This window comes from Pipistrellus hanaki, assembly GCF_964339955.1.
Source record: "Pipistrellus hanaki genome assembly, chromosome: 1".
Classification (NCBI taxonomy): domain Eukaryota; kingdom Metazoa; phylum Chordata; class Mammalia; order Chiroptera; family Vespertilionidae; genus Pipistrellus; species Pipistrellus hanaki.
In genome coordinates, this window is record NC_140503.1 from 184,083,455 (window position 1) to 184,110,885 (window position 27,431).

Sequence of the window (27,431 nt, forward strand, 5' to 3'; positions counted from 1 at the left end):
CTTACAACATGAGAATTCTGCTTCATCATAGCCTCATCTACAGAGATTTATGAAAGTGTTAGATTTTTGCCAGTCTGACAGGTGAAAGATGTTATTTTAGTGTTGTTTTAATTTGTATTTATTATTTAATAATACAATATGAATGAGTTGAATATTTTTTTATTTTTATAAGGGCTATTTGAATTTATTTTTCTGTGAACTGGCTCTCATGTTCTTTACCCATTTTCTAGGAAGCTTTTAGTGTTCTATTTTTGTTCAATATGTAGTTACTCTTGCCTGTGATGTTAGTTCCTAATATATTTTTCTAAGCCAGTCATTTGTCTTTTCACTGTTCTTTTTTCAATATAGTGAAATATATTAGCACTGTATTTTTTATGTTTTTTTAAAATTTCAGTTTACATTCAATATTATTTTATATTACTTCCAAGTATACAGCATAGTGGTTAGATAATCATATACTTTACATAGTGTTCTCTCTGATATTTCTAGTACCCACCTTGCATCATACATAGTTATTACATTATTATTGACTACATTTCCTTTTCTGTACTTTTTATTCCCATGACAATTTTGTAACCTCCAATTTGTGCTTCTTATCCCTTTCACCCAGTCCCCTTTTACCCTCCTCTCCTCTATGAATTATCAGTCTGTTCTCTGTGTCTATGAGTCTACTTCAGTTTTGGTTTTTTTTGTTTGTTTGTTCTCTACATTCATACCATATTTTCTTTTATGGGTTTTGAATCATATTTAGTAATGTCTTTCACAAGTCAAGTGTTTATAATATAAAGTGTTGAGCCTGAGAAAGAAGATACTTACTAAGAAGCTCCAGGTCCAAATTGTGGTTTCCTGTTGGAATTGAATTTACACCATTGGTTGACAAATCAAATTTGTCTCTTTATGTAATTTCATGGTTTACTTTTTACATTTAAATTGTTAATTCTTGTTTGAGTTTATTAACGTCATGGATTATAATATAGATTCAACTTTATCTTTTTTCCAGATTCTTTGAACTCTTTAAAATATAATTAGTAAAAACTTGTTTTTGACATGATATAATTTCTTAATCTCTGAAGAAACTATACTATACCACTCCAGGTGTTGAGAATGCCTTTGACTGAGAGGAAGTAAAAGAAGAAATTCATCAGGATGAGTTTTGGACTCAAATAGTCCAATATTACACAAGCATGAGAATTTGGCTTTAAACCATAATTCCTTTGAACTTGAATGGTTTTTTGTATTTTATCTTTCATGGTTACTTAATTTTTGGACTTTTGTTTTTCCTTAGGAATTTAATTTAAAAAGGTTATTTTAAAGTTTGTGATATCTATAATATCAAAATTTTATTATTTGAACTTAAGTAATTTGATTTAATTGTAGGACCTCTGATAGAAATGCTGGATAATATTCTGATCATAGGATAAGAAATAGAATTTGGACTACATTTTCAACTTTAGATATAGAATGACTACAAATTCAATTTTATTAATGTGATTTTTGACCTATGTTGGAGGATTCCAGGCTGAAAAATCTGAATTGCCAATGGTGATCCCAGAAAGATAATCAAAGTCATAGGTGAGGTAGCTGACTGATAAAGGTGGGAGCAGGAAAGTTGATTGGCTGCTGATTCTTTTCTCAGGGGGGAAGCTACTCCCCTCTCTGAGCTGAAGCTTAATGATTAATTCCAATGGTTTAGGACCATGGTCTGCAAACAGTGGCTCTCAAGCCACATGTGGTTCTTTGGCCTCTTGAGTGTGGCTCTTCCACATAATACCACGGCTTGGGCGAATCTATTTTGAAGAAGTGATGTTAGAAGAAGTTTAAATTTAAAAAATTTGGCTCTCAAAAGAAATTTCAATTGTCGTACTATTGATATTTGGCTCTGTTGACTAATGAGTTCACCGACCACTGGTTTAGAACAGAACGCTGGAGAAAAATGGCATGTGGGAAGGATTGTAGAACACTTCCTCCCCACTTCTGATGTTTCCCTTCTTCTAGAAGCTCCATTGTCATAACATGCCTGGCCTCTCACCTAATTTCTACCCGAGTAGTAGGGAGTTATATTGATAAATATAAGTGAATTTGAATTGACAAAAATAAACTGGGAGACCGTCTCCCTTTGTTTTGGGGATTGAAAGGATAGGGAGAGAGCCTGGAGTTCTGCTTTTACTGGGGTTGAGCTTGGGGGCCTAGGGTTTTGAGGTCTCACTCAAGGGGTGAGTTTAAAATTTAAGAATGGGACTTTGAAGCATGGGAAGACAGAAAACAAGCAGCGTAAACAGTCAGTTACCTAAATCAATCAAGATCTGTAAAACAAAGGAAACAGAGGTGTAGCCTGTCTCCGTATCTAGTTCTGTTCTTGGAAATGTGCTTATTCCAGATAGCCATCTTTTAAGTGGACTTCTTGGCAATCAACTCTTACTTAGATCAGGCACTTGCATTACAAAAAAGGGAAAACACAGATGTTAGGGCTTACCCTATATGTGGTCAGCTGTGTCAAATTTTGATGAAGTAAAAGAAAAAGGGGTCTGAGAAGGCCTCATTAATCTTGTGGTTTAAAGTAATACCCAAGGTGGGGTGGTTTGTGAAATGAAGAGGCCTGTACTCTCATGTACATTTGCATATTAAACTAGGTCACCAGTTATTACAGAATTACTTACCAGTGAGTTGAGCGTGAGCTATTTAATTTGAGCAGTGTAGACAGAAAGAAGTTGGGTAGTAATAGCAGAGCAGCGCTGAGTTGGCAGCTATCGGGGCTATCCTGAGGGGTGCTTGAGGAAATCTGAGAGGGCAATAATGGACTGCTTCTTAAACTAGTGTCTTCTGTTACTACTGTGGACACATTACTACTCTGTTTCTTAACAGAAGCCCCAGTGACAGAGCAGTACAACTTTTTCTAATAAGTAAGAGGGTGAATGCTAAGCATTCTCCTGTTACGGAGAGAAATACTCCAAATAAGCAGGTGTTGGATTCATCTTTTTTTTTATATATATATATATATATATATATATATATATATATATATATATATATGGATAAAACTGAGAAGAAATTTGGAGAGTTATCAAGTATTTCTCTGTCTGAAGACTTGAAATAAAAGTGATTGTAGGGGAAGAGGAGAAGGGGGTTGGAACCTTAATTTTACAGAATAGCTGGCAGTTCACTACAGGGCCCACAGCCTGAGTGACCTGTTTTTCCAGACAGTTGCTCCTGTCTTGACCTTGTTTGTTTCAGATCTATTGTCTGTGCCCTGGGGTGAGACTAAGGACAAAGGACAATTGGAAAGCAGGCCATGGCCTACAAAATAAGCCCTCAATTGCCATTTTAATGGTTCTACCATTTTACCTTAATTTAATTTCCCTACCTCCAAGAATATATCTTGTTCTGTAAGTTCACAAGCTGACACAGCATCCAGAGAGACTATTTATTTTCCCTATCTTCACACAAAGGCTGAGATTATTCTTGCATCAGTAATCAAGATCTTCTGTCTTTGGGTTGCAAAAAATGCATTTAACTGTACTTGAAAGAGAAAATTGAAATTTGTCTACAGATGATAAAACACATTCCTCTCGTTTCAAGTCTATCTACTCATATCAGCTGAACTACATTAATAAAAACAGAAGGTGCCTGCTGCTTGCTATTTGCAGAAAATAAATAATTCAGTTGCCCAGAACTGTGTATTAGATGTATGGAGGTTTATTCCTATTATAGACCCTTGTGTTTTTAGTCCATTTCTCCTTCCTCCCTTTCTACCTTCTATCTTCCTCCTCCCCCCTTTCCCTCCCTCCCTTCCTCTCTCTCTTTCCCCTCCTCCTCCTCCTCCTCCTCCTCCTCCTCCTCCTCCTCCTCCTCCTCCTCCTCTTCCTCTTTCTAGTAGCATGGTACAAAATGCACCAGGAAAAATAGTCCCCATAGAAGTTTTTCCCACTAGCTGTAATAGCAAAGCAGTTGTGAATCTTTCAGAAAAATGATCAAATCTCAAGTGTGATTAGCTTGTCTATCTGCTTGTTGCAACCTTTTTACATTACTGGTATAATTGTTTCAGGAAACAATTCTGTATACTTATTAGCATGCCTAATTCTAGCTTTAATTATTTATTGCATTGATTGGGTATGCAAGTCATGAAATTGCCACTGGGTGTATTTTCCAATAGCACAATTAACACAGTGATACAAGGCATCTAAAAATAAAAGTAGGTTGGTACCTCTGAGAGAGATTTCCACAAACAAAGGGCATATTGCAGATTTTTCTCCTTCCCCAATCAGACAATCTCATGGGCATGCTGATTGTCAAATTTATGGAAATGCAAGGGTAAGGACAAAATAAAAGTTCATACTCATGTATACTTAATAAATAATTATTTTTAGCCAGCCCTGTAACTGGAGGCAAGTGACAGAAGTCTAGGCAAATTGTGAAGTAGGAATACTTTATCTTTAGGTACCTCTACCTCCTCTTTGTGGTGTAATGATATCCTCATCTCTAGAGGCCACATAGATTTTTCTCTCCCCTCCAAAAGTATTTATTCTTAAGAGAACATGAAATTCATTCACATGGAAGTTTAACTGATTAACATGGTGATAGTACAATAGAATTAACTCTTTGATACCAAGCAGCTCTAATTATAAGCCCACTTTTAATCATTTTTCCTAGCTCTATGACTTTAAACAATAATTTTTATCTCAGGAAGATGTGGATTTGGTGCAGCCTGAAGTTTATAAATTTGTATATATATATATATAAGTTTAGGTAAGGCAGTAAATATTTATAATTACATATAAAAAGTATAAATACAATAAACTCTCTTAAAATAAATTTGTCTAGAAAAAATTATTTCTGCAATTGTGGTAGGCAGTTAGACAGATATGAGCAGAGCAAAGATAATGGATCAGGTACAGAAGGTTATCAGGGTGGAAAGTCTTCAGTGACAAGGACCTCATCCCAAGAATAATGATCTCAGAGTCCTGGAGCAAAGACATCATCTTACATGAAATTTAAGCTGGGGATGGAGCCCAAAACCATTACCTCCCCTTACCATTACCTTCCTCTCTCCTAAGCCTTAAGGGCCCTTCTTTTGCCTCTGTAACTTTTTTCCTGAGCCCATTTCCTCTACCTCTCAAATCTACTTCTGTGACTTTCTAAAAAAATTTTCTCTTTTGAGCTTTGGCTCTCCTTTTTTTTTTTTTTTTTTTTTTTTGCCAGAACTCAAGTACTGAGGTTGCTGAATAAAAGTCCAGTCTGACCAGATCATTATAACACCTGGTGCCATTCTCACAGTCGCCAACACAACAACAAATCAAAAATATCGTCCGGTAATAGCTTCTAATCTGGGGATAACAATGTCCTATTCTGATCATATTTTCCAAAGATTTGGAGACTACTTTGATTTTCTCTTTTAATGAGTTATTTTCCTAACTATGGAAGTTCACTTGGGGAAGAAAGACAAAGATTTGGGGTAAAACAGGCAATATTTTATATAAAAATCATTTTAAGTGCTCTAAGCTCTGCTTACTATATAAACTGATGGCAGGTCCCCAAAGTAACTCCCTTGCAAGGAACGCTTGTCCTTGGGTGCTTCAGTTCTTGTATCCTGGTGTCATGGATTATAGAAACATACATGACAGTAATTTTTAAAATGTTATACTGTCTACCTATATTAACTTCTGTGACATTCCTGAGAGACTGATCCCACAAACATTATAAAAAAATGTCAGTGAAGTTTGGTAAACAACTTGTGTGATTCTGCTTTTCATTTCTTTTTAGACTATATGCAGAGTTAGCAAGAGAACGTCCTTGACTCTCCTGGGAGGAAAGGTGTTGACATTGAGGCATTCAGAAGGCAGTTCTTTGAAACCATTGGGTTGTATTCATTGTTTGCCTCTCTTGAAGGATGCCCAACAATAGCTAAAAATAGATTTAACTGTAGGGTGAAAGAGCAAGGAGATAAATACGTAAGAGGGCCACTGCACAGAGCAGGAACAAAAGAAGCCTACTTACATCTGAGCCTCATTTTCTCTTCACTGCATCAGAAGAATATGCCTGCAATTTAATTTCATTTTACAATGCTCGTAATCAAGCTCCATTTTCAGGATGTGTTACCTGGAAAAATTTATGGTCTCTTCAACATGTGCTGAGTCCAGTGTCATTCCCTGGTGACACAGGTTGGAGGAGAAGAGGAAGAAACAAGAGTGGGCTCAGAACTAAACAAACTAATCTATAATGGGTTGGCATAGTATTCACTAGTCTATTATATAGATGTCAAAGAGATAGGAAAAACTTAAATTTAATGTACTGGTAAGGTGATGTCTTTGCTCCAGGACTCTGAGATCAGAAATGAGACCAGGAAACTTTACATACTTGTGTTATTCAAAGTGTATTTGTTTATATTCTTACTTATTTGAGAGAGGAAAAGAGAGGGAGAAAATCAATGATGAGCGATAATTCATTGGTTGGCTGCCTCCTGCACACTTGCACTGGGAATAGAGCCCGCAACCAGAGCCTGACCTGGAATTGAATCATGACCTTCTTGTTCATAGGTTGATACTCGACCACTGAGCAACACCAGCTGAGCCAAAGTGTATTCTTTTAGTCACATTGTTCAGTTGACTGTGGGGCATCTTTCTTCTCATCGTGTCATGTTGCTGCTCCCTTTCAATCCTTTCTGCCTGATCTTTTGCCTTAAATGTTGAAGTGTTTCAGGCCTCTTTTCTTTTGATGCATTCACTTCCTAGCTTACCTTTTAATTACCAGCCTTACACTGAAGGTTCCCCAGATTCTTTATCTTGCCTGAATCTTTCCCCTGAACTTGAGACCCATATCTAACTGCCTCTACAAAACATACCCAAACTTCAGTTCTTTTTCCCCCTACCAAATTTGTTTCTCCCATAGTTATCCCCCTTAAGTTGATGGTAACATCTAGTTGCTCAGGTCAGAAACTTTTGAATCATCCCTGATGCCACTCTTTATTTCACATCTCACATCAGTAAAACTGTTGGTTGTACACATTTGACATTTATTTGGAATCTCACCACCTTTCTCCATTTCTATTGTTACCACTTTCACTCAAGCCACTACCATCTCTAGCCTGGACTCTGACTTTATCCACTCCTTGTGCTTACTCTTATCTCCCTTTGCTTATATTCACCCATGTAAATATGCTACTGTCCTCTGAATAGAAACCCTCTGATGATTTTCTGTTGCATTCAATATAAAGTCATAAATCCTTACTGTGACCCAAAGGCCTTCCATTACCTGACTGCAGACTAATTAGTTTTCACCTGACTGGCTATGCTCCACTGCTGGACCTTAGAGTCTTTGCACTTGCTGTTCCCTCTGTCCAGAATGATCTTCATCCAAATGTCCACATGGTTTGCTCTTTTACTCTGTTTAAGTGACAGGTTGTGCGATAAAACTTCACAATTGCCTGCACTGGTCAAGGTAGCATCTTTCCCTGGCTTTATTTTTCTAAATATCTTTACTTATTGCCTACATCTCCCAGTAGAATGTACGATCTATGTTTTGAAGCAACATGGTCTGATTTGTCCTCTTTTATATATCCGGAGCCTAAAATGTTCTGGCATAAGGTAGACATTGAGTAAATATCTAGGGAATGAATGAATAAGGCATAATTAATGTTTTAGGAGTTCCACTTGCTTTAGAGCAGCATTCTTTCTGTTGGGATAGGTAAAGGGAGTATATCCATGGTTAAATCCATTATAATTCCCAGCCAGTTGCCAGACTCAGCTTTTAGCAGCTAATCTGTACTGGAACAGAAGCCAAATCCATGGATTATTAAAACCTATCATGTACTAAGGGAAGCCTAGACTTAGGCTGCTTTTCTACTTAGACACACAGGGTAGCTAACACAAAGCTTCAGGACACATTTCAGGTTCTGCTTAGTGGGGGCTTAAGTCTGCTGTCCTACTGCCTTCAGCTACATCTATCATTTCTGGAGTTGGGAGCTAAGCTCAGCTGGTGGTGAGTTAGAAATTTCAAAGCTTAGGTGAATTTCCTAGCATGCAAGCTACTGGCATTTATTTCTTTGTCTAAACAATTTTTTTTCTCTAATAAAAGTAATACAAATTGGATTAATGAGGAAACTTTGGAAACAACAGTAATAGAAAAAGCAGAAAAGTAATTATAGTAGGTCCTCAGGTTATGTTGGAGATCCGTTCTTATGGCGAGATGTAACTTGATTTTCACTGTAAGTTGGAACCTACCTACATAAGCACCTACGTCACTCACGTGGAGCACATACACAGCAGTAATGAAGTGAAACAGTAAAAAAAAAAAAAAAAAATTAAAAGATAACAATTCCTGACCTTTAGTTGTGTTTAAATAAATAGTAAAAAACATAAAGCACATATATACATATGTCGAAATGACAGAACTTTTTAAAATAATATTGTAAATGGGAGAGGGCGACATAACCACGAAGTGACAAAATTCGAGTCTGATGTATCCTGAGGGCTCCACTCTTCAGAAACAAGAATTGTTAAGATTTTAATGTGTTATCAGTTTTATTGTGCATGTTTTTACAGAATTGGGGTAAGCAAACAATATTTGTGTTCAGAGTCCTTTACCTGCTCTAAAATATAAAGATTTGAATTTCTGCCCTCCTTATGAACTGCTCCTTAGGAAGCATCCTTTTACATGAAATTACTAGTAAAATTCACTCTTTCCATGTGTTTGAATGTCCATTTGTCCATTTTTGTCAGACCTATGTAGTATCTTTCTCTTTAAGAGAAGAGAAGCCTGATTTGACACACCAGAGCATATTGGAAAACAGAATTCAATCAGTTGAAAACAAGAGAGTGTAATACTGTGCTGTCAGGCGTGGTGGACACGGGGAAGAGTCTACTGCTAAGATTGTTTGTGACAGAATCTAAATCCAGGGGGCAGGTGGAAGGTCACTAATAGCACCATGCCAGATCTAACAAGGATGAATTTTAAGTCCTAGCCAAAGAGAATACAGAAAATAAGCAAAATGGGTGATGGAAATGTGGAAAATTTTTTTATGAGCAGTTTAACTACTTCTACCAAATGCATCTTTCTCTATGGGTTTGTTTAATTAATTAGCACATGATCATTGTAGGAACACCAGAAAGTACAGATACATAGCTGTGCACTTACTTTAAAGATTATCTTTTAGTGCTTTGCTTTTTTATTTTGGTAGGGATGTTGGCAGTGAAACAGCACCAGATGTTAGACCTTGGTTTAACAACTTTGTATTTCAGTCTGACTAAGGAAGATTTCAGAGTCAAGACTCAAATATAAGCAAAAGTTTACTTAGAAAATCACAGAAGTTGAAGAAGTGAGCCAGTTGAGCTGCGTGGGTTCAGGGAACAAGTTACAGAGGCAAAAGAGCACTTGGAGCTCAGGGAAAAGAAAGGCAAAGATACATGCACCTGGGGGAGAAGAGAGGGAAAGGCTCTGCCTGCTCCAGAGAGAGGGTGTGCTGGGGAAAGAAGGGGGTGGGGAAAGGTGCTGGTGTGGTCCAGAGAGAGCCTCGCTGGATCTTCCATCTTGAGGGTTTTTATCCCTCAGAGGAGAGTCTCAATAGAATACTCATCTGCTTTTCTAGTTTGTGGCCTTTCAGGGTTGTGGTCTCTACTGATTGGTGGACCCCAATGGAGGGAGTCATTAGTCATCACAGCTGGTCCTGATGTCAGTCATGGCCTGGCTCTGTCTGGTGTTGCTGCTTGCTGGGCCTGGAGCTGAAACACAACTGAGGCCTAGATGTTATCTGTAGTTTGACCAAAACTCCATCTCTGTGGTCAATAGACCCAAGGCTTTGTTCTAAGAATAAAGGTCAGAACTCATTGTCTTGAAGACTTGATGCTTAAGGGAGTGGTGATGCAAGGGCTTTTATGAGAGTCCTATGAGGCTATTTTCCAGCCTCCTTGCTTCTCCTCTTCGGTGGTCTTCCATAGGGTTGGCAATATGACAGGGGAAGAAAGGCCAGGGGAGGATCCAAACTGCATCACTATTGATATAAAAGGTCAGGGGGTCTAAACCACATGATCAGAGATACGTTAGAGGAGGAAAGGTCACCTGGAGTGTGGTCCCACCCTACAGTTGCCCATTGATGGGCACCTGGGACTTTCTGCCTTGGTGACCTTCCATATCTGGCCTATTCTTCTTACTCTGCTAATACCTGTCTAACTGTCTACTACAGGGGGACTAAGGGAAGAGATAGAATTGGGAATCGGAGGAAATATAAACAAAAGAAATACGGAAGATACGGCATTGCCATATAATCATTCAAAAAGAAATATAATAGTCTGTCATCTTGTAGTCTGTCAAATGTATAATAGTAACCTATCCCTGTTACTTGACAGCTATGTGTTATTTTTGTGATTTGAAACAAATCTATTTAAAAAAAAATTATATTCTTAAATTGGTATTAACAAGCTGGAAATAAACCAGGATTTAAATATGCTTATCTATACTAATAAAAGGGTAATATGCTAATAAGACTGGGAGACCTTCCAGATGTCCTTATGGACAAAGCCATGATGGCAGGGCTGAGGCAGAGGCAGTTAGGGGCGAGCAGACCAGTGGGGTGGGAGACAGTTGGGGGTGAGCAGACTGGCAGGGCAGATAGTTGGGGATGATCAGGCCGGCAGGAGGGCAGTTGGGGGCGAGCATACCAGTGGGGGAGGGGTAGTTGGAGGTGAGCAGGCTGGCAGGGGGAGGAAGTTGGGGGCAATTATACCAGAAAGGGGGGGGGGGGCAGCTGGGGGTGATTAGGCCATCAGGCAGATGGGTTAGGGCTGATCAGGCAGGCAGGCAGGCAGGTAAGCTGTTAAGAGCCAACGGTCCTGGATTTGAGAGGGTTATATGACTGCCAGTCTAGGCCTGATCCCACAGGGGTCTCAGATTGCAGAGGTTGCAGACTGGACTGAGGGACATACCCCTTCCCCGCCCCCCCCCCCCCCAACTGTACACAAATTTTGTACATAGGTCCACTAGTTTCCTATAATCCCAGAGGTATTCATTGAAGTCTTAGTGGGATGCATTCTATTACTTGAAAGCACCTGAGATAACAAAGCCTTTATCTCAAAGGAAAGTACTTAGCTGTGGTGTCACTGTCTAAGGGACACACTTTACTACTCCTGCTATATGTCTAATGCATAGTATGCAGCATGTGACTTAATGCTTGTCAGGGAAGTTCTGACTGTGACTGTGAGATGATGTTCTCTAGATGTTTGAGTCATTAAGAATGATGTCAGCACAGCAGGTAGGCCTTCCATTTCGGTCATCTATGCCTTCAGCAGGGGTTGGCAGCCTATTGGTTTTGGCCTGATTAATAGCTCCAAATGGAAATGAGCCATGTCCAAAAGGTGGCAAAGAAATCCCTGTACTAGGCCAAGTCCTGCCCTTGTTTTCATTCTCCAAGCTGCCTGCAGGGGGCAGAGGTTAAACTCTGCTGGGGTGAGGTGAATAAGGAAGAGTCAGGTAGAAAGACTGATTTTCAAATAAGATTTGATTATCTTATATTTCTGGGATATTTACTTTGTAAAGTAGTTTTATGTACATGATCTTAGATTAAATCTCTGAGTCCTGGGCAGTAGGTTGTGTGCAGATGAAAGACATAAGGTAATCTTTCCCTGTTTTCTCACTGACATCCATTTGGCTAGTAGAATAAGGTTTGTTTTTTAAATGAGTGGGGTTTTGTTTGTTTTATTCTTGGCTGATGCCCTTAGACTAGGAGGACATAATATCTTTCTATGGAAAATGTATGTTAAAATCTATCCCGTCCCTAAAATGCTCCTCAGAAAAAATGAACAAAATGAAATAGGAAGATTATTTTATGATGGGATTATTTTATCTCCTCCTTTGGTTCCCTTCTTTCTTTTCATTTTTTATTGTTGACACTATTACAAATAATATATAATGATATCACCCAGAATAGACATTTCTCCAAACAAGACATTGAAATGAGCAATAAAAATATGAAAAGATGCTCAATGTAAGGAGTCATCAATGAGATGCCAATTAAAAACACAATGAGATATCACACCTGCCAGAATGGCTAGCATAGACAAATCAACAAACAGAAAGCAGTAATGAAGATGTGGGAAAAAGGGGAACCCAAGTGTACTACTAGTGAGAAATGAAATGAGGATACTCCATATTGTTTTCTACAGTGGCCACGGTGGAAAGCAATATGGAGTATCCTTAAAAAATAAAATTAAAAATGGCCCTGGCCAGGTGGCTTAGTTGATTAGAGCATTGTCCTGTACCAGGTTCAATTTATGGTTATGGCACATCCCTGGATTGTGGGCTCAATCTCCAATCTGGATGCATGCAGGAGGCAACTGTTGGATGTTTCTCTTGCTTTCCTTCCCCCCCCCCCCTTTCCTCTCTCAAGTAAAAAACAAACAAACATAATGTCCCTGGGTGAAGATAGAAAATAATAATAATAAAATAAAAAATGGATATATTCAACTCCTGGGAATATATCCCAAGATTCCCTAAACACCAATTTGAAACAATATATGTACCCCTATGTTCATAGCAGTGTTATCTACAACAACCAAGATCTGGGGACAGACTCTTCTTTCTTTCATTAGATTTGATTTGTATTTAGTCCTAGATGGAAAGCACATTTAATGACTTAATTATTTCTGCCTCTTGTTAGAATTGTAATGCTAATTGTAAAAAAAAGGGGGGGGCATTATATTTCCAGTTTTAGAGAAGAATTCTGCCTAGAGCATAAAACACCTGTTTGTGATTCTTTCCACACCAATTAACAGTTCTGTCAAGTAGGTGGACTCCTTTATGTTCACCTAGGGGATTTCTTTTTCCTGGAATCAAATGTTCCTTAAATCTGTGAAAAGATGTTTCCTCATATTGAACTTTTGGTTTCACCTATTTATTATCTGAAAGGCTGAAAATAGATTGAGTTACTGCCTGTTCCTATTTGAGAAATAACTTGATAATTAGTTACATTTTTCTTTTCTTGGTTTTAGTTTATATCTTGACATTTTCATTTATAAATCAGGGCTCCTTTGAATAGCTAAACTTACCATCTTCATGGAATCCTTTTTAAATAAACTTCATTTTAAAGATATGTGAATAGTTGCAATTACTAAAATTATATATTGACCCTAAGGACTAATAAATCTATTTATTATGAAAATAAATATTTTCATAGTCTTCGTGGTCATTTTCTTAATATCGTTCTGGAGTAAATGTTTATAATGTTAGGTTTTGTTTTTGTTTTTGTTTTTCAACAGGAATCTGGCACATCAGTCATTTTTAAGATGGTCCCTGAAACTTACACTAGTTATATTCCCAGGCTGACCTGAAGTTGGTTTTGGTAGTTTCTCTATGGCCACGGGACAATTGCAGATCTTCCATCCCTAACTCCTACCTTTCACCCCAGTTCTTTGAAAAGGTCATTTAAATATATATAAATATATTATTGATTTTTTACAGAGAGGAAGGGAGAGTTAGAAACATCAATAAAAGTGTGTCATCGATCAGCTGTCTCTTGCACGCCCCCTACTGGGGATGTGCCCACAACCAAAGTACATGCCCTTGACTGGAACTGAACCTGAGACTCTTCAGTCCCCAGCTGACTATCCACAGAGCCAAACCGATTTTGGCTGAAAAGGTCATTTTACATGGCATATACACACTGAGCTGTTGTCTGCATGGTGAAGTTTCCATTAGTTGATTCAATATATTTATTCCAGCATGAAAAGAAAATCTCTTGACTTGTAAACCCAATTTTTAAAATGTCATTTAGGTAAGCTTTGTGTGCTGTTTCTCTGTGACTGGGCCAGTGGGTCAGTGATGATAGCATGTGACCTGAAACCAAATTTCTCTAACAATTTATCTCCTCATATATTACAGGTTCCATCTCCAGTGGGAGATTTAAAGGCTGAGATAAATGGGGTGCCATGGGGAGTGCAACCTCTTTCCTGTGTTATCAAGCCTTATTTTGAAGTATTTATTCTGGACTGTAAATTTGTTAAAGGAAACGGTTATATCTTATTCATCTTTGAATTTATCCTACTATCGATATCAGACATGAGGCATAGCTGAACAGAATGTCTTCTATTATTTCAAAATTGAGATAACTAGAATTAGAACTTTCTATTAAGCAAAATAATTAAGAGTCATTGTAGAACAGAAAATTAAAAAACAAGCAAAAATGAACAGATCAAATGTTTAATACTATATCATTTGGTAAATAAGAATTAACTTAAGAAAATATTTCAATGCAAAAATAATATGGAAAGATAGCAGACTTTGAAAGAACCAAATCAGAGAAATTATTTTCTAAATTAAATGACAAAGATATATACTAATATCAAATCTATAAAATTATTTTAAATAAGCATGAAGAAAATAAATGATTGGAATTGTTAAATTAATTGAAAACAATAAATAATGTTCACATGCTTAAACATTTTCTTCTAGAATTAAAAAAATTAATCCAGATATGATGTTGATTTAATTATACTCAGGATTGGTACTAGCCTTACCTAGGATTCAGACTAGCGTATAAAAATATAATGCACATTGATTTATTTTTTAGTCAAAAGTTTAAAGTAAAAATTTTATTTACCACTGCTTATCACAAATAGAACTTGACCCTATTTTATATAAAATCATAACCTTCCAATTAAATTACCCAAGAACCCATTTAATGAATATTCTGTTCATTAAATGTCCCAAACTTTTGAACTACTCCATCTTTTCTAATGCTTTGTTTTAGATCAAGAATGTGTATTTTATGATAATATTTTATTTATATTTAAAATTTTTATGACTTCTGGTTAGCGAACAAATACTCAAAGTATCTACTGTTAATAATTTTCTCACAAAGTCCCAAAATTGCAGAAAAATTGGAAGCCCAGTACAAATAATGCAATTTTCCCTGAACCATTTGTATGGTACTGATTTGATTTTATAAACAAGGTCATTCTTCCATATAATCATGATTCCACTATGAAAACCAAAAAATCAACTTTGATACATTCTGAAAATCTCAAATGCTATTCAAGTTTTTCCAAATACATTATTTATAGCAAAAGGATCCAGTTCAAAATCACGTCACATTTTGTTGTTTTGTTTTTTTAAAATATCTTCAGTCTGGAACATTCCTACCTACAATGTTTTTTATGACCTTGACACTTTTGAAGATTTCAGGTCAGTTATTTTGTACAGTGTTCCCGCAATATGAATTTATATGATGTTTCCCCATGATTATATTCAGATCAGCCATCTTTGTCAGGAAACCACAGAAATAATGCTTTCTTGTTTTCATTGCATCTTGTCAGGTGGTGCACAATTTCAGTTTGTTTCATTGCTAGTGATATTCATTTTAATTACTTGATTAAGGTAGTGTCTGCCTGATTTCTTCACTGAAAAATAACTCTTTTCCCTGGTAATAAATATTTTGTTGAAGGGTAGGTGGAACCACGTAAATATCCTATTTTTTAGAAATCAGTTGCTTAATTTGTTAATTTTATCTACATAAGCTAAAGGCTTTCTATTTTATTTTTGTGCTCAAAATTGTTCCCAATTTGCAGCAGTAGACCATTTAAGCTGGCTTCTCTGCTCTTTGGATATGTCCCATTAGTTGAGTACTTCTTTACTTTATAACTTGTCCTTTCATTCCCGCCCCCCCCCCCCCCCCCCTAGCTTTATTGAAGTACTGGAGGCCTTGTGCACAGATTTGTGCACATTGAAAGGAAATTAAATAGAAGGTGGATCACTGGGCAGGACTGGGTGAGACAGGCAGGACATGCCCTGGAGCCAACCTTCTATAGTCCTTCCCCAGTTGGCCACACCTGGGGTGGCCCTAGGGCTTGAAGGGTGTCTGTAGTGTGAGCGGGTCCCTCTGGCAGGTGGGGTTGCTCAGCCTGGCCTGTGGGGATGGGGCTGAAGCTGGTAGTCCAACATCCCCCATGGGGTCCTCGAGTATAGAGGGCACTCTGCAAAGTTGCTGTCGCTTGGCAGCTCCTGTATTGAGCATCTCCCCCTGGTGGTCATTGTGAATCATAGCTCCTGGTTGGCCGGTTGGCCAGTCACTTAGGCTTTTATATATATATATAGTCTGATGCGTGAAGATTCCTACAAGAATAGGCCTTCCTTCCCCTGGCTGCTGGCACCGCCTTTCCACTCCAGCCTGGAACTCCCTATCTGTCTTCCCTTGCTGCCCAGAGGCCTGAAGCAGCTGGGGCGGTGCAGTATGTCTGCATCATTGCCATGGTAATGCAAGTGTCCCACCCTTCTCCAGCCACTCAGAGCCTGCCTATGTAAATTACCCACCATTTTTGGGTTAATTTGCATACTTGAGTGACCAGGGCATCTTTTTAACTCTTTGTTGAGCAGACTGTGGTTTGAGATACTGGAGTAAGACATTTTGTCGGGAAACTGAGTAATCTTCAGATAAAATTAAGAATGTAATTTTGTGGATAATTTATCTAGAAAGGACTCTAACTTTTGTTTGAAATACTGGTTTCTCTTAGGAAGATAACAAAATAATAAAGAGTGCTGTTGATCATTATTTGACAATGGAAAAAGATTTATTTAAGGTTACTAGCTTTTACTGTTGTGTTTTGTGGTGAACATCAAATTAAATATTATTACTGTCTTCTGTATAAGTCACTTTTCCTAGTTTGCATGATATGAAATTTCTACTGTGACCAGGCCAGTTTCCAAGCTATTCTCTAAAAATACCATGCTTATATTTTATTATTATTTTTCATATATTGCCTCTAATTAAACCATTTCATATCAGCTCTTTGGTTACTCAGGTCTTAACTCTCCTCCCAGGTCTAACATAAAATTCTCTTTTCACACATTTAAAGAAAATTTTTTTCATAAAGGGCATGGACATTGGAGTTTGATAAACCTGGTTTTGAAACCAATTCTGCTTACTTGTTAAGTTGATATTAGCTTCTCTGATCCTCAACTCCCCATAAAATGGTTAGATTAGCATTTTATGAGAAAAAATTATAGCATATTAAGTATCTGAAGCATCTTAAAGTGCTAACAAATATTTTCTACAGCACTTGATAAACCAAAGATTGTAAACGAACAGCTCACAGAATGCTTATGCATTAGAGGTATATCTATTTAATGTACACAATGTTTTAAATACTTTCCAACCCTAGAAAAAAATCAGATTACATACATATATAGATTCTAGTTTCTGTTTAGAAAATTAAAGCATCTAATTCCCAAATAATGAGCAATCTAGTTGCTAAGTAGGCAGCTTTTCTTTTAAAAAAAAAAAATCTTTATTTTAAAAAATATATCTTTATTTTAAAAAATATATCTTTATTGATTTCAGAGAGGAAAGGAAAGAGAGAGAGTAATGAGAGAAGAGAGAGAAACTTCAATGATGAGAAAGAACAATTGGTTGGCTGCCTCCTGCACATGCCCTACTGGGGATCTAGCCTGCAACCTGGCATGTGCCCTGACTGGGAATGGAACTGTGAACTCCTGGCTCATAGGTCAAGGCTCAAAACTGAGTCATGCCAGCCAGGAAAGTAGTCAGATTTTCTGAGGAAACATGCTTCAATTTGGCACAGTATCTGCCTTGACCTTTGCATTTATTTACTTGGCCTTCTTGAACCTGGTAATTATTTGAATTTACTATCCTGGAATTAAACCAGGTATTTTTTTGTATTTGAATACATTCTACTTTTCATTTTTTTTAAAGTATATTTTATTGATTTTTTACAGAGAGGAAGGGAGAGAGAGAGCTAGAAACGTCGATGAGAGAGAAACATCGACCAGCTGCCTCCTGCACACACCCCGCCCCCCTCTCCCCCCCCCTGGGGATGTGCCCGCAACCAATGTACATGCCCCTGACCAGAATCTAACCTGGGATCCTTCAGTCCACAGACCGACACTCTACCACTGAGCCAAACCGGTTTTGGCCTACTTTTCATTTTTAATTGTACCTTATTCTCTTATTACAATATATTTTATTTTAAATATATTCTTTATATATTTGTAGAATATATTCTTTATATACATAAATATTATATATTATATGTATAATAGACTCCTAGAGAGCAGACAGTTTATTTTTTAAAAATTAATGAAAATTCCCACTAGTTACTAATAGTTATACCACACTGTAAGTAAAATAAATACTAATTAAATTAGATTATGAGGTAGAGTGGTGTAACTATATCAGTGGAATTCACTTTGTGTGTTAATAGGATTCCTTTCATCTCTCAGTAAGGCTATATAAAGGAGGAGAAATGCAGAGGAGAAAAGCGGGGGGGGGGGGGGGGGCGGCGGGGGGAAGGCAGCTTCTCTTATTCTTTCTGCTCTTTCCAACTCTAGGATTGGTTTTTCAGGGCCTTTCTTCTGGTCACAGAAACATTGTTATTGCACATGTTCTGAAACTATTTGTTTTGATCAGTTTTTACTTCTGTAGCTCTCCCACTGGGAAATTGTACTCCCTCTTTGTTTAATTTAGCTGTTACATAAATATGTTGAAGTGCTCCACTATTTCAGTTCCTGCTGTGAAAATATTTTGTAAGCAGCAGTATTAAACATTTTTTTTTCTCTCAGCTGTATAGATCATAGGAGTTTGAAAGCAGCAAGAGAATCATTATCCAGTACACTGCAGGGCTTAGAAAAGAAGGGGTGCCCACAGTTTACCTCAAGATAGAAGAACCTCAATTAGGACCTACATTAATGACTCCAAATTGATGTTTAAATTTTAAGTAGAAATTCAGCTTTTGTGATGTTTGTAAACCAAATAAAATAGATTCCATTTGAAATAATTATGTTCTTCATCTCACACCCCAAATCAACTAAGTACTTATTAAACTTAATATGTGGGATAAGTTTATTTCCCCCAAGAGCCACATGGGATAGCTATTGCTATGATTCTCATTTTATAATAGGGAAATTTGAGATCTAGTAAGGGTAAGTAACTTGTTGAGAGTTAGATAGGTAGTGGTAGTGGTAAGATTTTTGACTCTTGCTGTCATATTTCTGCTTCTGTACCCTTACCACTAAGCTGCTTGCCTTGTCATCCTGTGCGTATCTTTCCTATTCTGTATGTATCTGTCATGCCCGTGTATAAGAGCTGATATGATGTTGACAACATTTTCAGATTTCCTACCTTTGATTGCTTGAAATTTAATTTTTAAATTTAAAAGTTTCTACCATTATTGCACTGTTATAGCAAACTGTATCTCTACTGTTTGATTATTCTATTCCTATTCACAATTTCACCTCATCTGTGAAATTCTAAAGTTACCATAGCTGTGATTTTCTTACACTGAATATATCCCTTATGGATGCTTTCCCTTTAAGAACAAACAAACAAAAATACATTTCAGCTATGATGACTTTGGATGAATAAAAATATTCTGCCTCAAGAATTTTCCAAGAATTAATAATTCTGCCTCAAGACTTTTCCAGTTACTCAAAATATCTCTTTTTTCCCTAAGAAAAGTTACATCTTCAACTATTAATTTTATCCTTTCTACTTAAAGGTGTTTGCTGGGATAAAAAACTGTGCACTTTCTACTCAAGGGGAAGTTTTCTGTTCAATCTTTTTTTTTTTTTTTTTTTTTTTTTTTTTTTTTTAAATCAAAACCTATATGCAATGCTGGATGAGCCACAGTGGGAGGAGACTAAAAGAATAGAAACTGGACTTTGCAGTTGAAAAGTAGAACATATGAACAACATGGTGAATACTTAAGTTCATGTAAGGTGACCTTGAGCAGTGAAAGTCAGTGTCCCAGTATAGTGGGAGCTGAGGTGAGTCTGTGGAGTCAAGCATGTTTGAACCAGGTGATGTTAGTCAGTGGCTTTGGAAGGAAATCCTGTTCTTCTGCCTGGCTGTTTCATTTCATAGTGATCTGTAAAAAATTGGCGGAAGCAGATAACTCTGATTTTATGACTTTTTAAATATAATATTTTAATTTTTTTGAAGAACCAGATTTAATTCTGAATATTTTAAAACTGAAAAGTATGAAGAAGCCCAGCTGGCTTCGCTCAGTGGTTGAGTGTCGACCTACGAACCAGGAGGCCATGGTTTGATTCCTGGTCAGGGTGCATGCCCTGGTTGTGGGCTCAATCTTCAGTGTGGGGGAAGGGAAATGGTATGCAGGAGGCAGCTGATCTTTCTCATCATTGATGTTTCTGTCTCTCCCTCTCCCTTCTCTCTAAAATCAATTATAAAAAATACTTCTTAAAAACTATGAAGAAAAATATTGTTACCCTATTACCCAGAGAAATCTATTATAAATATAGTTAATTATATATTTCTTTGGCTCCATGTATTTAACTGTCTAAACAACTGCCTGTTGCCTTTATATTAAATAAGTTCAACAAATTTCGGATCAGATTGCCTAGGTAATTTTTAGCTTATCTTTTCTCATGTAACTAAAGCAGCATATAAATTAAAGTAGCCAGTATACCTCACTAGTTTGCCATACATTTGATATTGCTCAAAAACATGCTTTTGCCATGTTTTCTTCTGTAATAATTAGCATATTTTGTTATTCTCTCTTACACTATTCTTCATTTTAAATTAGGAATAAGAATTGAATATTCTTAAAAAGAAATATTTGATTTTTTAATATGATGAGGTAAACATTTATGATTATTTTTTCTAAGTGTTATTCTGTTAATTTCTTTTAAATATTTTTATTGATTTCAGAGAGGAAGGAAAAGGAGAGAGGGATAGAAACATCAATGATGACAGAGAATCATTGGCTGCTGCATGCATACCTTCAGCCCCACCTGGGTTCAAACCTGCAACCTGGGCATGTCACCCAACCAGGAATTGGACCATGACCTTCTGGTTCATAGGGCCACACAACCACCAAGACACAATAGCTGGGATATTCTGTCAATTTCTTTAGGAATCAATCCTAGATCTAGGCTTTATAGGTTAAATCTATAAGCTTTAAAAAAAATAACACAACATTTTTTTTTTAATTTTCATATGAGAAAAGTAAAACATTAACATAAAAACTTTAAAAAGATAAAATTGACAAAAGAAAAATAAAATGTAATCAAATAACTAGATTTCACTCTAACTCTTGGGTTTATAGTTTCACTAGAGGCTCAGTGCACAAAATTCGTGCATGGGTTCAGTCCCTAGGCCTAGCCAGCAATCAAAGCATGAGTGTCTGGTGTGGAAGGGCAGGTCCCAGCTGACCTCAGATATGGGCATCATCTGGGCCTTTGCCCCCTCCCACCCCACCTCCCTCCACCCCGCCTGAGTCAGTGTCCAAGCCCCTACATGGAGATGCAGTGAGCATTACAGGACGTCACAGGCCGAGGCACAGCGTGGACCTCTGGGCCACCCAGAGCACCACATGGTATCCTCTCCTAGCTGGCCTCGCAGTGAAAGAAAAACTCTTATAAAGTAATAATGTGATCACACAGTGTAATTCCTGTATAACCTGTCACATATTCTATTGGTTAGAAAGAAGTTACAGATCCTGCCTACACAGTAGGGAATAGTATTCATAGGAGGACATGACCACCAGGAGGCTGGGATAATGGAGCCACCAATGAATCTACCTATCCCAGGGCTAGTTGTTCACCCTATCTCTTCTCTGCACCCAGTTCATGTATCTTGTGGATTTAAATACTGTCAATGAATGGAGAGTGTTCAGTTTTATACTTAAAAGGTTGATCACCATATTTAAATTCCACACTAATACAGTTAGTTTTTACTTTATATTGCTCCTCTTGGGTATGTCTAATGGACATCTCCAAATTTACATATCCATAGTCAATATAATTACTTACCCTAATAACCTGCTTTTTTCATAGTTTCACAGTCCTACTTAATGGCAGCTTTATCCTTTCAGTTGTCCAATCAAAAACCTTTGTGTCATCCTTGACTTGTCTATTCTTTCATACCCAACAACCTATTTATCAAACCTTTAAAAAAATTTTTTTGCCATTCCTGGTTAGTATCCCTATCTTCAAGTGGCATTAAATGTCATCTAAAATATGGGTCAATTGTGGCTCCCTGACAATCATTCTAGTCCTAATGGGGAGTAAACTCTATTAGCAATTTTTAGCAACTGGTCAGGGCCTACTCTCTGATCTTGTTATTGATAGAAACTACATGGCTTTCTTTACAATATACTAGATTGCTTCATGTCAGATGTTGCTTATCACCAAACAAAGCTTCCTATGCCTTAATGAACCCTTCAGTACTTGTTTCACTCCAAAGATCAAGAAGTAACACAGGTAATGGTAGTCTAACATACTCTTTCTGTGGAGTTTTCTCCTCTATGGCCTTTTTTTTCATCCTATCTTCTTTGTTCCTTCCTTCTCCCCTACATCCTCAAAAACTGTTAAAATGTGCTTCTAGATAGCTATGACTTGAATCATTCATATACACTTTGATCTAAACTTGTTAATAAATGCATTAATTTTTTCCAGGTGAATTTTTACTTTATACCGTTACTCTTGTTATAAAATGATTTTTCCCTATGGACAGGATTTGAGACATTAATGTTCTTATTAATTTGATTTAGCATACAAACATAGAAAGGTTCATGACTGTTTCCTTGAACTCATAAGGGAGTCCTTCACTGTCCATACGTATTAAGTGAACCATGGCCAGAACATTCCCTGTTTGAGCTTGGGCACAAGTAGATGGTGACTCATAGAGGCAGCTGACAGAAAAAAAAAAGGAGTGATCTCAACTACAGGGTTTGAGAAAAGTTTATAAATTCATGCTCTACCACTATTGAAAGTCGTGTAACTATCTTCTTTTCACATACTTTGTCATTCTTTCCTTTCTACTTTAAGTTATTTCTTAAAGTTTATTTAAGCAGGTATCATTTGTAATTTACTTGCATTTCTGGGTAACTTAGCCCACACTTGTCTTTTGCCTTTTTCTATTTTCTTGAATTCTTACAGTAATTTTCTAATTATATTTTTAGGATTCTGCATCTTGAACTTTTGGAGGAGAGCATCTGAGCTTCAGAATTTCTACCAGGTAATGAGAATATATGAAAAAGGCCCATAGTTGCCAGATTATAAGTGTCAGTTTTAAATAACTTTGAGAATCCTTTTTCTTTTTTTCTTTTTTTTCTTAATGAAAGAAAACCCCTGAAAGTTTGGTAGGATATTTTATAAAAAATGACATTGATGATAAAACAATTTTTTAAAGTTGTATATAATTTTAAGTGTTTTACTTATTATTCAGAATTAGCCCAACCACAGAAAGAATAAGACAGATGCCAGCTGAATAGGTAGATGTTTTCAAAACAAGATACTTCCTATCAGCAGAAAATGTTTTACTTGATAGGCAAAGGGAATTGTGTTTTGCTAGCAACAATTTTGGAGAGATGAGCGCTTGTTCAAGTACTATATGCTTCTAAAAGACTGCATTTTGGCTAGCTGAAACCACCACGTGTTTTAAAATGTCATCCATCATTTCAGTGTTAAGATCGCCCCCTGGTGTGAATATAATCACATCATAAGTTTATGAAAATCATATTTATGAGAAATCATATGTTTATGAGAAATTAAGACATTGTTTTTAAAACTTCATTTTGCTATTAGATGGTGACAAGCATCTTTTTAAATGCTAGTTTGATTTGGTCAGTATAATGTTACTATGCATAAACATAAATTAATTTTTTTCTTGCCCTTATCCATAGTTATATCTGTAGTCAGTGGTCAGCTTGAAAGTAGAATTTGGGAATATCTAATTTGTAATCTTCTTTAGTTAGGTTAATAACCAATAATATATCACTAATAAATGTGAAATTACATACTGAGATAAAATTTTATAGGATAATCAAGTTCTGTGGTAGTAATAATTTTGTTAAGTGAAAAATTGCTGTGAATGGTTTCTTTTTTTGGTAAATTCGTGGGTACTTTAATAATTAAACATGGAGATTCTAACAGTACATTTTCTTTTTGAAATATTCATGGTGTGAAAAAAATAATCCAAGTTTTGAGATTTTCTTACAACACAGCAGTTCCCCATAGCTTTGGAACTTGCAAATGTAAGCATATTCATCCCTGAATGATAAATAGAGCTCTTATCTATCCCCTACGTGACCCCACCCCCATTCTCATTCAAAACTGGCAGCACAGTATCTACTTTATAACTGTCATTTTTCCTTGCATTTAATTTTTAGTCCTTTGGGAATCATTAAACCATCCTTACAAAGTGAAAGTATAATATTTTAAACTGCACTTCTGTACATTTGGTTATTGCTATTATATTTCTCCTTACTGTCTCTTCTGCAGGCTAAATTATCTTTATCATTTTAACTATCAAAGTTTATGTTCTAAACTTGATAATTTGAATGTTTTTAATACAGAGCTGTTTGCATTTCGCTGCTTTTACTTTCATTTTCTTCTCCATACTCTCTCATTTAATTCTGAACCCTTAAGCTCAGCACAATATTTATATTAAATCCTGACTTATTGAAAGAATATCTTCTGAAATGTAGAAAAAAAAAATAATAGCCATGAACCTACCAAAGAAGACCTGTGTTTGAATAGTAGTTTTCATATTTACTAGCACCATGACCCTCTCAGAGCCTTAATCTCTTCTGTAAATTGAAGTGCAAATCCTATTTCACAGGATACTGTTAACTCATCCTTTGTATTAATATATATTTAACACTTATTATATGCCAGATTTGGGATTGAGTGCTGCATGAACATTTACTTTTCACAACAATTCTGTGAATTAGGTGCTAGTATTTCTACTTTATTGATAAGCCTTAGAGAGGGTAAGAAACCTGGTAAGTGCAAAAGCCAAGATTTTAATCATGGTCTTTCTGCCTTAAAGTGAACCCATCACCTCTCTACTATGCATTTGTTTTAATCACACTTACTCATTTCTGCTACTTTGCTGATTTCATTGTTCTTAAAGTCAAGTAATCTCCAATGTGTAAACATAGAGGAAACAGAAATTTTGAAAAAGAGGAGGTGGATCCTTTAATAGGGATGTTCTTTGTGGCTGTAAACCAGAATGGCTGTGGGGCATTTATTCTACACATTTTTCTCAATCCAGGCAGTGCATTAAGAGAACCTTTGTTGCCCTAACTGGAGCAGCTACCTTTCAACATTAAAATGCTAGGATTACTACTAAGACTTTAGCCAGGATATCCTTAAACTTTAAATGGATACCAGTAATTTCCTTCCTTTGGCTCAGTGGATAGAACATTGGTCTGCGGACTGATGGGTCCCAGGTTTGATTCCTGTCAAGGGCATGTACCTTGGTTGCGGGCACATCCCCAGTAAGGGGTGTGCAGGAGGCAGCTGATTGGTGTTTCTCTCTCATCGATGTTTCTAACACCGTCCTTCTCCCTTCCTCTCTATAAAAAAAGAAATCAATAAAATATATTTTTAAAAAAAGAGAGCCTTTGTTATTAGCATGGTTGAGCTGGTGACAGCAGTGACAAGGACTATTGGGTTGTGAACCTTAAGGCACCTTTATTCAATAATATAAAGGCAGGATAATAAAGTGCTAATTTTAAAACTGTTGCATGCTTCTAACTCACCATTTCTGTTAGTTTTCTCTGGACCTGGGGCTATACTCTGTTCCTGTGCGTCTTGCTATTCTGTTTAAGTAACTAATTACTTAAATTGGCTCTGTGAAGCCTTCCCCATTTTTCTCGTGGCTTAAGAATTTTTCCTGATATTTTAGATACCAGATTTTATCCTTTTAATTGCTACAGAGGCCAATGTAATAAGTTTCTCATTTTGTTAATAAGTTGTTTTGAAGTCTACTAAGTAATTCACCATGGAAACATGGTATGATTAGGCCTATACTTTATTTAATAAAATCTGGTGTTTCATATTATTCCCTTGATCTTTGAAATTTGCTCTAGGGAGTAGATTGTTCAACCATGATTTAAGAGCACATTGAATGGCATTTGGTTCAATGGCCTCGTTTTCAATGGCTGGATGACTGTTCTTGTTGAGGTTGACTCCTATTATACTTGGGTCAGTTGTATAGGCCTTAATACAGATAAGTATGTGTATTATTATCTTACTTGGGTAATACATTATCCCAAACACACACTATCCTTAGGAAGGTTGTCTCAGTCATTGAAACAACGAATGAGTGAAAAAATGGAAGTCATTTTAGTTTTCTACCTTCATTTTAGCCCCACCTCTATCTACACTTTTTTCCTCGTGCACACGCACACATTTCTTGAATGTGCATTTAACTTAGACTTGTTAAATGTCTGTGGAATTGGTCCCTGATATCATTTTGTGTTAGGCCCTCATATTTTTCACCTGAAAAATTGGAATGGTCCTTTAATTATATTCTCTCTCCAAAGTTATCTATCTCCAATAAATTTTCGTAAAGCAAGTCTTACATATATAGTTTTCCTTCAGCATTGACACTAACATATTTAGTGTCTTTTTGTTAAAACACTTGGGTTCTTGCTTACCTCTCCCCTAATTTGGCTCAGTACCATTATCTTCACCCTATGGATTCTGTACTTTGCACTACTGGAAAATATTATAAATCCCAGAATGCTTTTTACTTTCTTTTCCTTCCCATGCCTTTATCAATTAATGCTCTCTGCCACTAACACCCTTCTGCACTTCATTTGGGGAGCTCCATTTTCTCCTTCTAGCACAATTCTTTCCCAACTAAACTCCTACTCCACAAGCACACACACAGGCCGAGTTAGTGCCTCTTCAGTGGACCATACAAGACCCTGTGCTCAGTCAGCTCTGTTCTTGCAAAGTTCAGCTTAAAGTGTGCAGCTTGATGGCAAATATTATATTACTCTATGTATTGTCAGATATATAGAAAATTCTTGGGAAAAGTTTATTTATGAAGCTCATGAAGAGGATGAATGGAATTAGAATTCCTGTGAAGCCCATCTATCAATTAGGCTTTAAAGCTTATAGAGCCAAATGCTTCATTCCTTTCAGCCATTACTGGGCAAGACAGTGAGGCAACCATTAGCTGACAGCATATGCTCTCTCATTTACATTGACTTCCTTACATTTACATTTACATTGACTCTCCCAGAATTCATATACTCAGTACCCCTCTGTGACAGGGATTTATTGTGGTGCACTCAATATTCATTCTCCTCTCCTTATTTGAGATGTCCAGATATTGCTGCAGGCAAAGAGAGAGAGGGAGAGAGAAACAGAGGGAGAGGAAGAGGGAAAAGGAGAAGAAGAGAGGGGGGAAGAGAGAGAGAGAGAGAGAATGAATGATAACATGGCCCATATTTTCTCATCCTTCTTGTTGCTATGGGAAACAAAATCTGTTATAATTTTTGTCCAGTGAAATATGAATAGAAATCTGATGGAATTTTTGAAGAGATTTTGCTTTCTTGATATAGACATTGACTTATCTTCCTTTTGTCCTTTTCTTCTTTATTCCTGAAATTTCCTCATGGTGAGTAGAACTAGAGCAGCTACCTTTCAACTTTAAAAGGCTAGGATTACTACTGAGACTT